This window comes from Equus przewalskii, chromosome 4, assembly GCF_037783145.1.
Source record: "Equus przewalskii isolate Varuska chromosome 4, EquPr2, whole genome shotgun sequence".
NCBI classification, from domain to species: Eukaryota; Metazoa; Chordata; class Mammalia; order Perissodactyla; family Equidae; genus Equus; species Equus przewalskii.
The window spans coordinates 86,490,255-86,503,588 of record NC_091834.1 but is presented as its reverse complement, the minus strand read 5'-3'; the positions used below and the strand labels follow the sequence as shown (position 1 = coordinate 86,503,588).

At 45.9% G+C, this 13,334-nt stretch overlaps 1 protein-coding gene across 1 annotated transcript in view; it reads left to right on the top strand.

The window, feature by feature from the left end:
* The window catches only part of PLXNA4 (plexin A4), a 432,364-nt gene that overhangs the window by 221,437 nt on the left and 197,593 nt on the right, over positions 1–13,334 (top strand). The gene's annotated exons all lie outside the window — the stretch shown is intronic.

The window sequence follows — 13,334 nt, the reverse complement described above, 5'->3', positions numbered from 1 at the left end:
TGGTCCACATTTCTGGTAAGATGTGTGTGTGTGTAATTCATCCAGAGCTGATCTCTAAGTATCTCACAGGACGTTAGCCAGTGCCTTATACAATCCTAACCATTTTCAGTAGGAGAGGGGCATATGCTGTTGCTGCGGTGAGCAGAGGAGAGAAACTGAGTTACAAAGTGTAAGTGAAGGATGGCGTGTCCTTTCATGGAGTCCACAAGACTTGCTTTCCAGAGAGAGAGGTGGAATTAGCACAGGATGAGGAACCTGATAAGCTGGGTGTTCATCCTGCCTCCTCCATTACTGACTTGACTAAGTCACGTAATATTTTTGAACTTTGGTTTTTTAATTTTTTCCTGTAAAACTGAGTTAAAATACCTACCTGCTTCCCTCTAGGTGATCCGAAGATGTGAAGATACTTTGTAACCTTCAAGGCATGCTAGAAATGCTAAATTTAATTAAAGCGATGAGAGATCTCATTTGGCGCTTGCAACCATCCTCTGAGGTTCGCATTATTTTGTGAGGCTCAGAGAGATCAAACAACTTGCCCACAGTCACCCAGGTAGCAAGCAGCAGAGTCTGGACCAGGATCTGCTGACTTCAACTTGAGGCTTTTCATCAGCCCACAGCTGTCTGTGGAAACAAGGTTAAACCAGCGCTGAGACTCAGACCCAGAGAGAGGGTCATTTCAAGGTCACCCCAACAAACAGCCTGCTGTACTAGCTCTAGAATGATATGCAGCTCTGATGACCAGGAATTATAGGAGCCTTATGGCTCATGCAGCAGGTGGGAAAGAAGAGAAAGGGATGGAGTGGGAGAGGAGAAAGAGTGGAGGAAGGGGAAGCCATGTGAACACCCGTGCCGGCCTGGAAGAGGCGAGGGTAATGTGCCATGCTGAAGTCCTTTGAGCCAAGAGAAAATGTGTGTCTTTATCTTTGTCTGGACAATTTATGGTCCAGCTGGGCTCTTCCACAAGGCTGGGGCAGTTCTGGCACTACCAGAAGAGCTACTCTTGGGGTGAGACACTGGAGCCCCTGGGGCCCTGCCAGGAGCGTAATGTAGTCATGGTTATTGGAGGGAAGTTCCCAAATGGGGTTGGCTGGCAGAGCCCAGAAGATTTAGAGGGCACAGAGCAACTGACTGACCAGGACTCATGTATGTTAGAACCATGGACTATATCATTTCCGTCCCCATGAGTTCTGACAGTTGCTCCTCTTGACTTATTCATTCATTCATTCATTCAACCAACAGAGATTCGTAGGAAGCTAGGTAGTTGTCATAATTGTAGATGAGACATAATGTGCCTTTCTATAGTAGAGCTCAACATACTGGGTAAATTTGAACTTTCTTGCCCTTAAAAGATAAGCAGGAACAACGTTAATGTTTTGTGCATGTATAACAAGCACCCGTGGATATACAGATTATTACAGTTCACTCTTATCCAAATAAGTTTTTGGCGTTGTTCATTTGCTGAGATTAATGATGATCTTTTGGAGCACTGATGTAGCAGAAAAGTTAGTTAACCAGTGTCGTATATTTGTCTGTGCTCTGAGAACTCTCGTACTAGTCAGTCACGGTAACCGGTCTTAGTGTGTTAAGAGTCTGGACTTTAGTGCCTAAGTTTTGTTGATTATTCGTTTAAGCACTCTGCTCATCAATGGGATTTCCTACTTTCACACCTACACCCATTCCCAAAAGGAGTCATTTTAAAGATCTAAGAGCCAAATATATGTACGCATTCATCCATTTGTTCATTTCACCAACGTTTATCAATTGCTGGTACTGTTCTGTTGGGGGGAATATTCAGTATGTACAAATTTCCAGAGAGAAAGCTGAGATGAGATGCTTCAGAGAGCACACTGGATCTACCGTGATCCTCATTTCTCTTATTAGGGGAGGGTTTCTCCCTGCTGCCGTGTGTGTTGTGGGGGTTGTAGACCCAGGATCCCTGCCTGCCTTGGAAAGATTATTATCCCCTAGTTCCACTGAAACGTGAGTTCTTCTCAACTCGGCCCTTCTTTGACACATAATCAAATTGTGATACAGGAAGTGACATGACAACACTTTGAGGACAGAGGCAGAAATACAAGATGTTTTGATGAATAGCTGTTGGGAATCTGCGTCAAACCAATCACGTAGATGATGGAACAACGTAAATGAGAGAAGAGGGAGGAGGAAGATAAGACTAGCACTGAGAGAAAGGGCAGGGGTCTGGATGCTGGCCCTCATGTGCAGGGGCTGGTGCTGACTCTTTCAGGGCGCAGACAGTAGGCAAGGCACCTGGTCCCTCTCTCTGGGAGTGGGGACTCTAAGTAGTCCTTTACTCCCTGCTCTCCCCCTCCCCCCCAGGGAGCTCAGAGTTCTTCTGGACTTTGTGTCTCATGAAACAGGAAGATCCATACGTCAACAGTCCTTTATCACATCATGGCACACGGGAAATGATCATTTCTATGGGGCACACTGCACGAGGCGGCAGACAACTGCCTCCCCAAGAGCGGAGGGGAAAATCCATGTCTTGACACCCCTGCAGCCCGTTGATGGCATGCCTTATGTGCTATGGGTGCTGTGGAGGTGTGCTCATTTCAGGCGACTTGTCTCACACATGAAAGCACAGGTGCTTCCAAGAAGGCAAGTAATCTATTCTCTTGCCTCCAGGCAACAACGTCACTTATGTGTCCTGAGAAGGCACAGTAGCCGAGTCAGCAGTGGGTGCGATGGGAGTTACCAGTGGGAGTGGGGGAGGGTGACAACAGTATTTCTAAACTAAGTGTTTGTTATCAGAGAGGTGGTGCCCGCTTGTGCTTAACCTACTCATTGTGTGTTCAAAGGCAAACCTCAGTTTCCCCTTTGTTCTCTCACCTGCATCTCTAAGCCAGAGGACCCTGGAAGGACGACTCTTCCCTTTTCAAAGGACGAAAGTTTCAGAAGGACTTTCAGCTCTCTGAAAGAGCAGTGCAATAATAATTTTGAAGTGGTCCATTTAAAAAGGGCTTTCCAGACAGAAAGTGGAAGGGCGGGTGCCAGGGGCTCGGGCCAGCGAGGACGGGGAGTTCTTGTTTAATGGGGATAGAGTTTCAGGTTTGCAAGATGAAGAATTCTGGGGGTAGATGGGGCTGATGGTTGCACAAGAATGGGAAGGTACTCATCACTGAACTGCACACTTAAAAAATGGTTACGATGGTACATTTGATGTCATACCACAATTTTTTTTCACCACAATTAAAAAATTTTTTGAAAAAGGACTTCCCAGCAAAAGAGTGCACCCTGTCTACTCTTTGTCCTTTCAAAGTGGCTTCCTTCTTTCTTTTTATAGTATATTTTTCTAACCTTAAAAAAGAATCTTTCTCTTTTAAATGGATCTTCAACACTAGGACTTTGAACAGCACCCTTCGTTGCCTTTCCCAGGAGATTCCCGATGCCAGCGTCCCTCAGTCCTTTCGTAAACAGCTTCTGAGGGAAAACACATAGCTGGGCTCCCTTCTCCTTAAGCCAAGCTGAGAAAGTCAGAGGTCACCCGCACTCCGGCCTTCGAGGTGACCAGCGGGAATGCGGGCCTCACATCTGGAGCCACAAATGTCCCCTAGCCAGAGAAACAGGAGGCAGGCCTCTGGATCCAGGCTGTGCTTTCGAGTTTATTAAAGCACAACCTTCTCTATAGCATGATATTTTAAAGCCCAGCTTAATTTATAAGGACAACAGCAACAATCACAGAAGCTTCTTATTTTATAGCCGAGATGAATCTGTTTGTAACTCATTATATTCACAAAACTGTGATTTGCCTAAGCATATTACTATGGCTCATGAATTCTATTGTTATTATCAGCATTGTTATTCATACCTTTATCCAATGTTATTATTTTTATCGAGTTTGCCTTTTTCTTTAGTTTTCAGTAATGTCTTAAAGGCTTTGTTTTATTTACAATCATAAATTCCCTAGCGGCAGAAATGATTTTCCTGATGTCGTGGGGAAGAGGAATAATAAGAGACGGAAAAGGCCTAGATGGCCTCCTCAAAGCCATTTCGATGCCAGAGGACAAGTCCATGAGGGATTGACTCACTCACGTCACACACGTTGACTGAGTGTTCCCGTCATGCCTTGCATGATGCTGGTCCTTAGGCCACTAAGATCCAAAATGATTAAAAATGGGGCAATGGTGTCCCCCAGACCTGGGTTTGAATCCTATTTAGACTAGGTAATATGCTTAGTCGATAGCTTGTGTGAATTTGGCAGTTACTCTCGATATCGGATTTCCATCAGACAATAACAGCCCCCACTTGTGAAATGTATGGAGTATACACTTCCATTACCTGGCATGCAGTAAATACTCAGTAAATGTTGACTATGGTTCTTTTATCTTCCTCGAGGAGCTCATAACCTAGCAAAAGAACCAAACCCTGAGATACATAGGACTGTGCTGTGAAGGGGCGGGCAAAGGCCGTGATGAGGATGAATCCAGGTGTGGGGTCTGGTGCAGGCAGGGAGGTGGCGCCAGGCGGAGCGGCAGCTTCAGCCCCGGGCCAGAACCGAGAGGGGCGAGTGTGCCAATGGGGGAGAGCCCGGTCTGGCTGAAGAGCTGGTCCCCAGAGTGGGGTCAGGGTATGAGGCTCAAAACATGCTGGGGCCATTCTGTGAAGGGCTTGAATGCCATCTTCAAGCATTTAGATTTTACTGTATTTTCACAATTCTAAGAAGCACATTTTCCTTTACATTTTAAGATCTCCGAATTGAAGGCATCTTACAATCAATGTGTTGTCATAGTTAATTGCCAGTATTTTTTTCTTTCTTAGTAGTACACAAAATTATAGTGTACTGTGCAATTGGTGCCTCAGATTAGATGAAATGTGGTGTGTTAAAGGCCACGGGACCCCAGGCCTAATTGGAGAAAGCTTCATGTTGCTGTTGTTTCCTTTCCCTTCCAGAAACTTGTTCAGTCCTGGTGAATGAATGTCCAGTTGTGCTCAGATGTAATTCATGCTGAAAAAGGGGCTGAGTCCTCCCAACTCATGACAGTCATTGTCTCAGTGGAGGGGCCCTGGCTGAGGTGGAGTCCCCACCCAATGTGAACTGCCCTTCTTCAAAGAGCCACGCATGGAAAATAGGAAGTGCAGGCAAAGAAGCAAAACTGGTCAGAAAAGGTGCTCTATGCTCCCAAGACAACTGACGCTCCTCTCGCAGAAACCTGCTCTCTTGTCCTTTGCACAGGCTGATCACCTCACACTCCTTGAAAGCTTCTACAGCTACTTCCAAGACTGGCTCTCGCTGTCTGTACGTAACTTGTGTAACTGCTATGGGTTCTGCAGAAAGAGTTAAGAACCTAGAAAACTGGACTTTAGGGATGATGCCATAAAACAGATCTTTTATTGGTCTCAATTGCTTGAGTCTTTTGTTTGCTTTCCCATCTCTTTTGTTTCCTCCCATTCTTCTTTATGCCCCTCTTTTCTGCTTCTCTCCATTGAGCAGAGCTATCCTTGGGGCACAGTAAATCCATGGGTTGCCTATTATGGGGACCGGGATGGGGAGGCAGATGGTGAAGAACCTGGAGGCCCCACCAGCTGATGCTCAGAACTATCTGAGGCTCATCTACATGCAGGGGACACAGAAGCCCCACCCCTCTCTGGTGGACCAGGGCTGGTTGCCTAGCAACTGTGCCCTCTGCTCTTTCTACACATGCTCTTCAGCATCGGCTCTTCTTCTACTTGCTTCTCTTCAGACAAGTACATGAAGTCCGTTTTTCCCCAATTTTAGCTTGAGTAAGTAATATAGCGAAGAGAGGGTGGGAGAAGTGTGTGGTGTGATTTTCCTTGGATGTTCAACCCTTTAAGTTTAACCAGGCCACAAAGGGCTCTGAGTAGAAGCCACTGAGTTCTCAGTGTCAGCTGTGCCACAGACACTGTGGGACTGGTCTGGAGCCAAGGTTGGGGGCAAGACCTAGAGAGTGAAAATATCCATTTGGGGTCTGGAGTATCTAGAATTCCACTCTATCACCATTGCCCTGCTCTAGCCAGGCAGGGAAGCTGCGTGAGTATTTCCAGTCCAGATCTATATTAGTTATCATATATGATGTGTGTGTATACTACAGGGTCTTTGGTGAAAAAAAGTCTTCATTATTACGTTCAGCTTCTATGCTAGGTCCTTTTAGATAGGAATCATTGGAGGCTCTTTTCAATGCTTTCAAAGAAGCTTCCAGTGAAAATGCAGTCTTCAATAGTCTTGTCACAATAAGTCCTTAATGCAGGCATGGGAATTCAGCATCTCAGCGAAGTGTGGGGGCCTTCGAGTATCCTGCCCTAACCCAAAAAGATGGAAACTCAAGTCTAATCGGTTCCAATTATTGTATCCAAGGAGAGAGAGAGAAAGGAGAGAGGGGGAGACAGAGGCAGAGAGAGGAAGAGAGAGAGGAGAGAGAAGTTATATTATTAAGGTTTCTTTATTTACATGTGAGCAGATACATTCATGATTGCTACTTTTCACAAAATGGAACACTTTTCCCTTTTTTATCAATGCCTTGCATATGGTATGTACACAATAAATAGTTGTGAAAGGAGGAATCAAAGGAATCTCTAGTTCGATGGTTTTAGTAAAACATATCTTTTCATGGGCTAAAACATGGAAAATTGATCTGTGGAGTATATGATTGAGAACTGATATGAAATTTAGGCTGGGAGATTACTTCGTGAGACAAACTTGCATGTGTTTTTCACTGGCTTTCACTGGCACGGTGTGGTAGGAAACTTCAGGTTTGGGATTGGGCAATAGAGGACAAGTCATATCTCTGGCCTCAGAATTTTCACGTACAAAATGCGGGTGTGTAGAAGGTCTCTGACATTAGTCCAGCTCTAACATTCTCTGACTCCAGATGTGGATCACTTTCCTTCTCTGGGCCTGTTTGTCTGGTCTGTAAAACGACAAGGATGCTGCTCACCCTGTATTTACTAGCTGAATAATCACCTGAATGAGAACAGAGTCATTGTGGGGTCTTTCTCATTCCTGGGCTTCTCCACATTCTGGAAGAAGCTGCATCTCATCATGGAAGGATCTGTGGGCTTCCATTGCCTCCTCTTCAGCCACGGTGCCCCTGGAAAGGGGCCTGGCATGGAAGACGGCAATGGGTGGTCCATGTCATCCTGCTCACAGTGAGGTGAGCCATTCTTCCTCCCTTATTCAGTGTGTGGACAGCCCAACACACAAGTGTCACTTGAGGATGCTGTTGGGGCCCGGAAATTGGTCTTCTTGGGGAAGAAAAGGATTATTTTCTTGTCTAGAGGATGGGAGCGGAGTGCTAGATGAGGGGAGTGGGCAGTCAGGGTCATCAGTGTCCACAGTTCTTACTTAAGGGCAGATCCTGTCTCTTGTTCAGCGTTGTGTCTCTGTAGCCAGACCATACCCCAATATTTACAATGTGGTCACTAAGTAATTAGTTGTTGAATGTTGAGCATTACAAGACATTCCATGGCTAGACTAGAAGGACATCTTGCTGTCTATAGAACATCCTCACGTGATTTGGAGGGTGAGGATGTTAATCACTGTGTAAATATCTGAGTAATTACTGCACTGGCAGCATTTTTAAGACGATTTGTCCTGAAATCATGGAGCAACTCGTTCTTACCACTCACATTTCATCCAGTCTTAATAGCTGACTGGCTTTGACAACATCAGAGGTATTCTTTTCTGTGTGATGTTTTTTCATAAAAGCAAGATTAGCATTTGCCTTTCACCAGTGGATTTCAAAACATTTGGGGATCATAGAGTTTGGAGGGGCCTCACTGACCCGCTAAAGTGTCACTGCCTCATTTACAGGGTGGGAAGAACTTGAGTCTGTCAAGGTTCCTGTGCTGGTGGCAGAACTGGCGTGGAGCCAGCTCTCCTGACTCCTCGTCCAGTGCTCTTTACAAGGTACCCAGTAGCCTTTGATCCTGCAGTCTTGGCAGCAATTGGAAGTTTTAAGAACTTGCCCTCACCACAGTATGCAGCTGGGAATTTGAGATGGATAGACCATGAAAGTGTTAGTGAATTTCAGAGAGGACCTCTCCATTTGAGAGGTAAAGAAATAACAGGTTTCTACAGTATATACATAAAGTGTGTGATGAGCAGCTGTTTTTCTTCACCATGAGAGGAAATGGACTTAAATTGCTCCAGGAAGGACTTGGGGCAGATAGTCAGGAGAACTTCCTGGCTCTGCAGAATCTGCAAAGGCAGATCCTGTCGGCCGCAGACTCACTCAGCTGCTGTGAGTGGCTTTCTGTTCTTGCACACCCGTTTTCTCCCAAAGTGGAAGAGAGGCCCTGTTAGTGAGCAGGGCACGTTTCCCCGCCTGGAAATGTGTTCTAAGCAGAGCCTCACATCCCCTCAAGCTCATTGTCCTCTGCTCTTTTTTGAACAGAGGCAGGTTGTGTCATTTTGGATCAAGCAAAGCCTGCTGAAACCACTGAAGCCACCTTGGCTGTCTTTTCTAAGCAATAGATCAGAAAGAGAGTGTTCCAGCTTTTAAATATTGTTACTCAGAATTGGGCTGAACTTGCTACAACTGGGGTGCGGTTGACTGCAGAATTCCAGAGGTGGAATTTATATGAAAAGAGAATAAAACACATCCCTCTCCATATGACTGTCCATTGGTACGTGCGTGTTGAGCAAGTACAAATGTGTGCGGCACAGGTATATGTGCGCTCTTTCAGCCATGTGTTCCTGTGTGTGCACCTGAGTATTCGTGTGCATGATCAGATGTGCTTCCACAGCCAGGGATGTGCATGGACCTGGGAAGTGTGTGTGAGCATGCATGCACACATGACCCTTGTCAGTTTTTCTTTCCACATCACCTATGGCTGCATATATGTGCAGGTATCGGCAGCACATTTGCAAATGTCCATTCTATTTTTGCTCATGCTATTCTCCCGCCTTTATAGGGGAGAAATTGTTAAATGTTGGCAATGCAATAAAGAGAAACTGATTTCAATGGAATGTTCTCTTGCCCTGCAGACACATTGCCACTGCTTTTATGCTGCACATTACACCGTGGTAAAATTTAGTTAATTTTATGGTTTGTTATTACAACAGCAGAGTGGATTGGGAGAGACAGCTTTTGTTGGCTCCACATCCCAAATTTCCTGGGTGTGCGTAAGAGCAGGAAGCCAGCAGAGGTCGGAAACCAAGTCCACGCAGAAGCGAAGTGGCTGCTCTAATTGGCTTTTAACTTTTGTGACTATAGGAATTAGTTATTCAGTCAGCAGAGGCTTGGCTGCTGCCCTCACAGGGGGTTTATTTTGGTCAGGGAAGCAAGAAGAACACTCGTGGAACTATGAGAAAACAACCAGGTGCTCAACTGTTTTGCTGAAAAGCAACACGTTTTGGTGAAGGGAGCTTTGCGTCTGAATGTGCTGCGTTCAATTCCCAGCTTTGCCGGTTATTAGCTCCTTTGTCTCTGACCTCAATTTCTTCATCTGTAAATTGGGGTTGGTGGTAGCCACCCTCTGAGGTTCCTGGGAGGCAAGCACCTGGAACACAGTGAGTACTCTGTAAGTGTTCCTTCCCCTTCTTGCTTCTTGCCTAGGAAGCCTCTTCTGTTCCAGAATATCTCGGGGGGTGAGAGAAAGCCAGAGCAGTTGGGGTTTTGAGATCAGACTGAGTACCAAATGGGAAGAGATTAAGGAGACACAAGCGGTAGTACCCATAATTTCTGAACCCTCAAATCGGGACGTACAATCTGAGAACTTTGAGAGGACTATTCTGGAAAATTCACAACAAAAATAGGTGCTGCCTGGATCGGATGCTAAGCACCTTGGGTGTGAACATGACTGAGACCCAGTAGCTCATTGGGTGATATGCCATCCGTCACTCTGAAGGAAACAAACCATTAACATTCTTACTTATGCTACTAATGAAGCTCATTAAATCCTAAATCCGAAACAGAGTTGGTATGGACTAGAATACTTGGAGAGCAGAAGCTATTTCCACGAGAATATGGCTTTCCTTGTGATTCTTCTCAGCTGGGTCCTTGGATCCCTCCACCAATGGTAGGGCAAGCAGATGACAAATAATATGTTAGCCCCACCATCATTCCTCCACGGTCTGGCAACTTCTTCCCCAGGCTGAGAGGCTGTTTATGTCTCTACCAGTGGCTTCTTCATGCTCAGCAGACAGTGGCCCAGCAACTCCCACAGGTCTTGCCAAGTGGCATGTGCTGGGTGGGACGTACTACCAGCAGCCCCCACTTCTCCCCTAGAATGAGGAAAAAGTCTTGAGAGAAGATGACTAAGCAGATAAAGGCTTACAGATCCAGGGGCTTGTGTCCCCTATCCTGTCTTCGAAGAGCTCCAGGAGCATTGAGATATCATAAATTCATATTCTCTGATGGTTTGGATGAGAGAAGAACAAACAATGGTATCTTTGTTTTCTGAGTTGAAACTCAGCATTTCATGGATATTGTCAGAACTCATCATTTGATTTACGATGGTCTTGAGTATTACGCAAAAAAAAAAAAAAAAAGTTCCTATTTTGGCCCAGGAAGCCCCAGAATGAAAGTACTAGAAAACCACCCAACAAGGCTGACTCATTTAAGGAGAATGAACTCATGTGCTTTGGGGCAGTGGGGAGAGGAGGGCAGACTTGGGAATGAACACCCTCTGGAGGAGGATGCAGGCTTCTGAGTCATAGCATCATCGAATAATTAGATTTTGGCAATCTTAGCAATCTCTAAACCAACCCCCTTATTGTAGAAAAGGGTACACTCTTTGTTAAAATAGTGTTCTTCTCCCGGACTCAAAATATTCGTATTGTTCAGCAGCCCCAGTCCTTGCTTCTGATAAAGCTCATGGTCATTGTGGATGATGCTGGAGAGAAGTATGCTATGGGGTAAGGTGTTATGAGTCACTGAACCCCAGACTGGAGCAAGGGGTGATGTATTTTCAGAAGATTAAAAAGCAAACAATTTGCCTTCACAAGAAAACTATGCTGAATATAATACATTTTTAGAAGTAATTTGGAACAAGTCAAGAATTTTACAGTGCCAGAGTAATCATCCCAAACGTTAACCTGTCGATGTAAATGTACAGACATTCTGGATAATAGAAAAGTCTGGTAAATAGAACAAAAACAATGTATGGTACCACACTTTTAAATTAAGGTGTTTTATAATCTGGTTTATTTTCTGATCAGAAAATTATACCCTAATGAGGTTACCCCTTATGTTCCCGTTCAATACCTGTGTCCTGGGCACTGGGGCTTCTGAGGGGCGTTGGAAGAAATATCAGGAAAAGCATTTCTCCTTTAGTCCAATATCTGTACATATGAATGGCAGAAGGCCATCAGGGCCCCCTCTCCCTCTTGCTTAACTCACCACGAAGTCCAATCCTGATTCTGGCCCTGATAGAATGAGTGGCCCCTAAATCTTGACTTCCCCATTGTCTGCAATCAGGCTACAGAATCTGAGGTGTCACTTTCTAAAGTGAGCAAAAAACTCATACAGCACGAAAATAAAAAAGATTGCTTTCCACTCTCTGCCACTTAAATATTTTACACCGAGCCACAAGAATTCCATTGCAGAGATGATACGTAGTGTAAAAAAAAGTTACAGATGTTATAAAATCATTGCAATTGTTAAATGCATTTAATTAGTATAACAACAGTAGCTAAATATGTATACAAAACACTGCTATGCTCAAAGCACCTTATAAACAGGGAAGAATTAGGTCTTACAGGACCCCAGAGAGGGAGTGAAGTTCTCTGCGTGTAGAAGACAGGGAGGATGGGAGGGGCTGACAGGTGGAAGGAGTCCCGTGCTGTGCCAACAGACTGCCCTCCTGCAAAGTTCTAGCATCAGTACCTACCAGAAAAGGACGGTGGCAAAGCCTTGGACAGCATCTCACCAGCACATTCCCACGGGACCCCAGGGAAGTGGGTCACTGTGTAGATTCTCCTCCATGATTGCTCTCTCTTGGGCACCCTGTGCCTTGACTCAGCTCTCGGCAGTCCTGCCCTCAGGGAGAAGCCCCCTCCAAGCCCGGACAACTCCTTGAAGACCCCCCACGGTGGTCATGGCCCTCTGGCAGCTGCGTACCAGGCACAATTAGGCAGCCCAGTGCTGTTCCAGCCACACCTGCTCTCCCCATGGGGCTGTTAGCAGCTGGAGCCAGCGAGGAGTTGGGGTGAGGGCAGACACCCCCCCTCCCGTCTGCAGCCTCCCCTGGTGCTCACCCTGGCCTAGGTTACACTCAGTTGCTTGGTTCTTGGTGCCACCTTCCCACCTGCCCAGTTTCCTTCTTCTTTCTTCTTGCTGAGGATCCAGTGGAACACCAGCTCTGGGCTGGGAGCAGGTGCAGGATGGGGAGGAACTGGGGGAGCCCATTATCACTCTGCACACGTTGTCTAATTAGCTTTAAGCTGGGAATCCTGGTAACAAGATGATGCCAGAGACCCCTCCCCACAAACCCCCCACCAGCCGTGCCCTGGGAAGGCTGTTGTGGAGGAACAAGTAGAGGAAGCCATCCCCCTGGTTTTGAACCACAAAATGGGAAACCAGCAATGTCCTTTTGAGATCATTCAGTCCAATGACTTTTAAACTGTGCCTCGAGACCCATTAATGTGTCATGAAAGCAATTTAGTGATTCATAACTAGCATCTCATATTTTAAAAAGGAGAAATATCAGAATGCATGTCGCATATAATTGGGACTTTTCCTTCAGTTGTCTATAAGCACGCGTATCCTGGGTTGAAATGTATTTGTGAGTAAGTCTCAAAGAAAAAGCGGAGACAGGCAGAGTCCCGCCCCTTCTGCTCTGATTTCCTCCAACCTCCCTGAGCCAGTGGGACCCGCCCAGCACACGAAGGTTTCTGTTGAGGAGACGTCCCACCTCCATTGGCAAGCCTGTCCTGACTTCTTGAACACTCCCCACTTCCGGCGAGTTCTTCTCTGCTGTCTGGTATGAATCCCAGTGGACGCTGTTTCTCTTATTTGGTTATAGGATTCTGATCATCTTCATGAAATAATCCTTGGTTAAATTCTCCCAGTGAGGAATTTAGAAATCCCAGCTCCTCAGATGAGAATTATGACTATGATGTCTCTCCTTCCCATTGGCTTTCCTTTCTGACATTGCCTCAGCTACCCCCAGACAAAACCCCTGCCCCTATTAAACGAGCCCGGGATGGAGATGTTCCTGCTTCCAGACACATCGGGAAAGCCCAGGGGTCACAGAGAACAGTGGAAAGGAGAGAAGCCTCCTGATTTCAGAGGGGACCAGGTCCCAGGAACGGAATAGGGAAAGGCTCTGTCCCACATGATACATGGCCAAAGTCTCAGCTTAAACAATAAGAATGTCTATTCTCTGGCCTGAGGGTCTCAGTCATTATGGGCAAA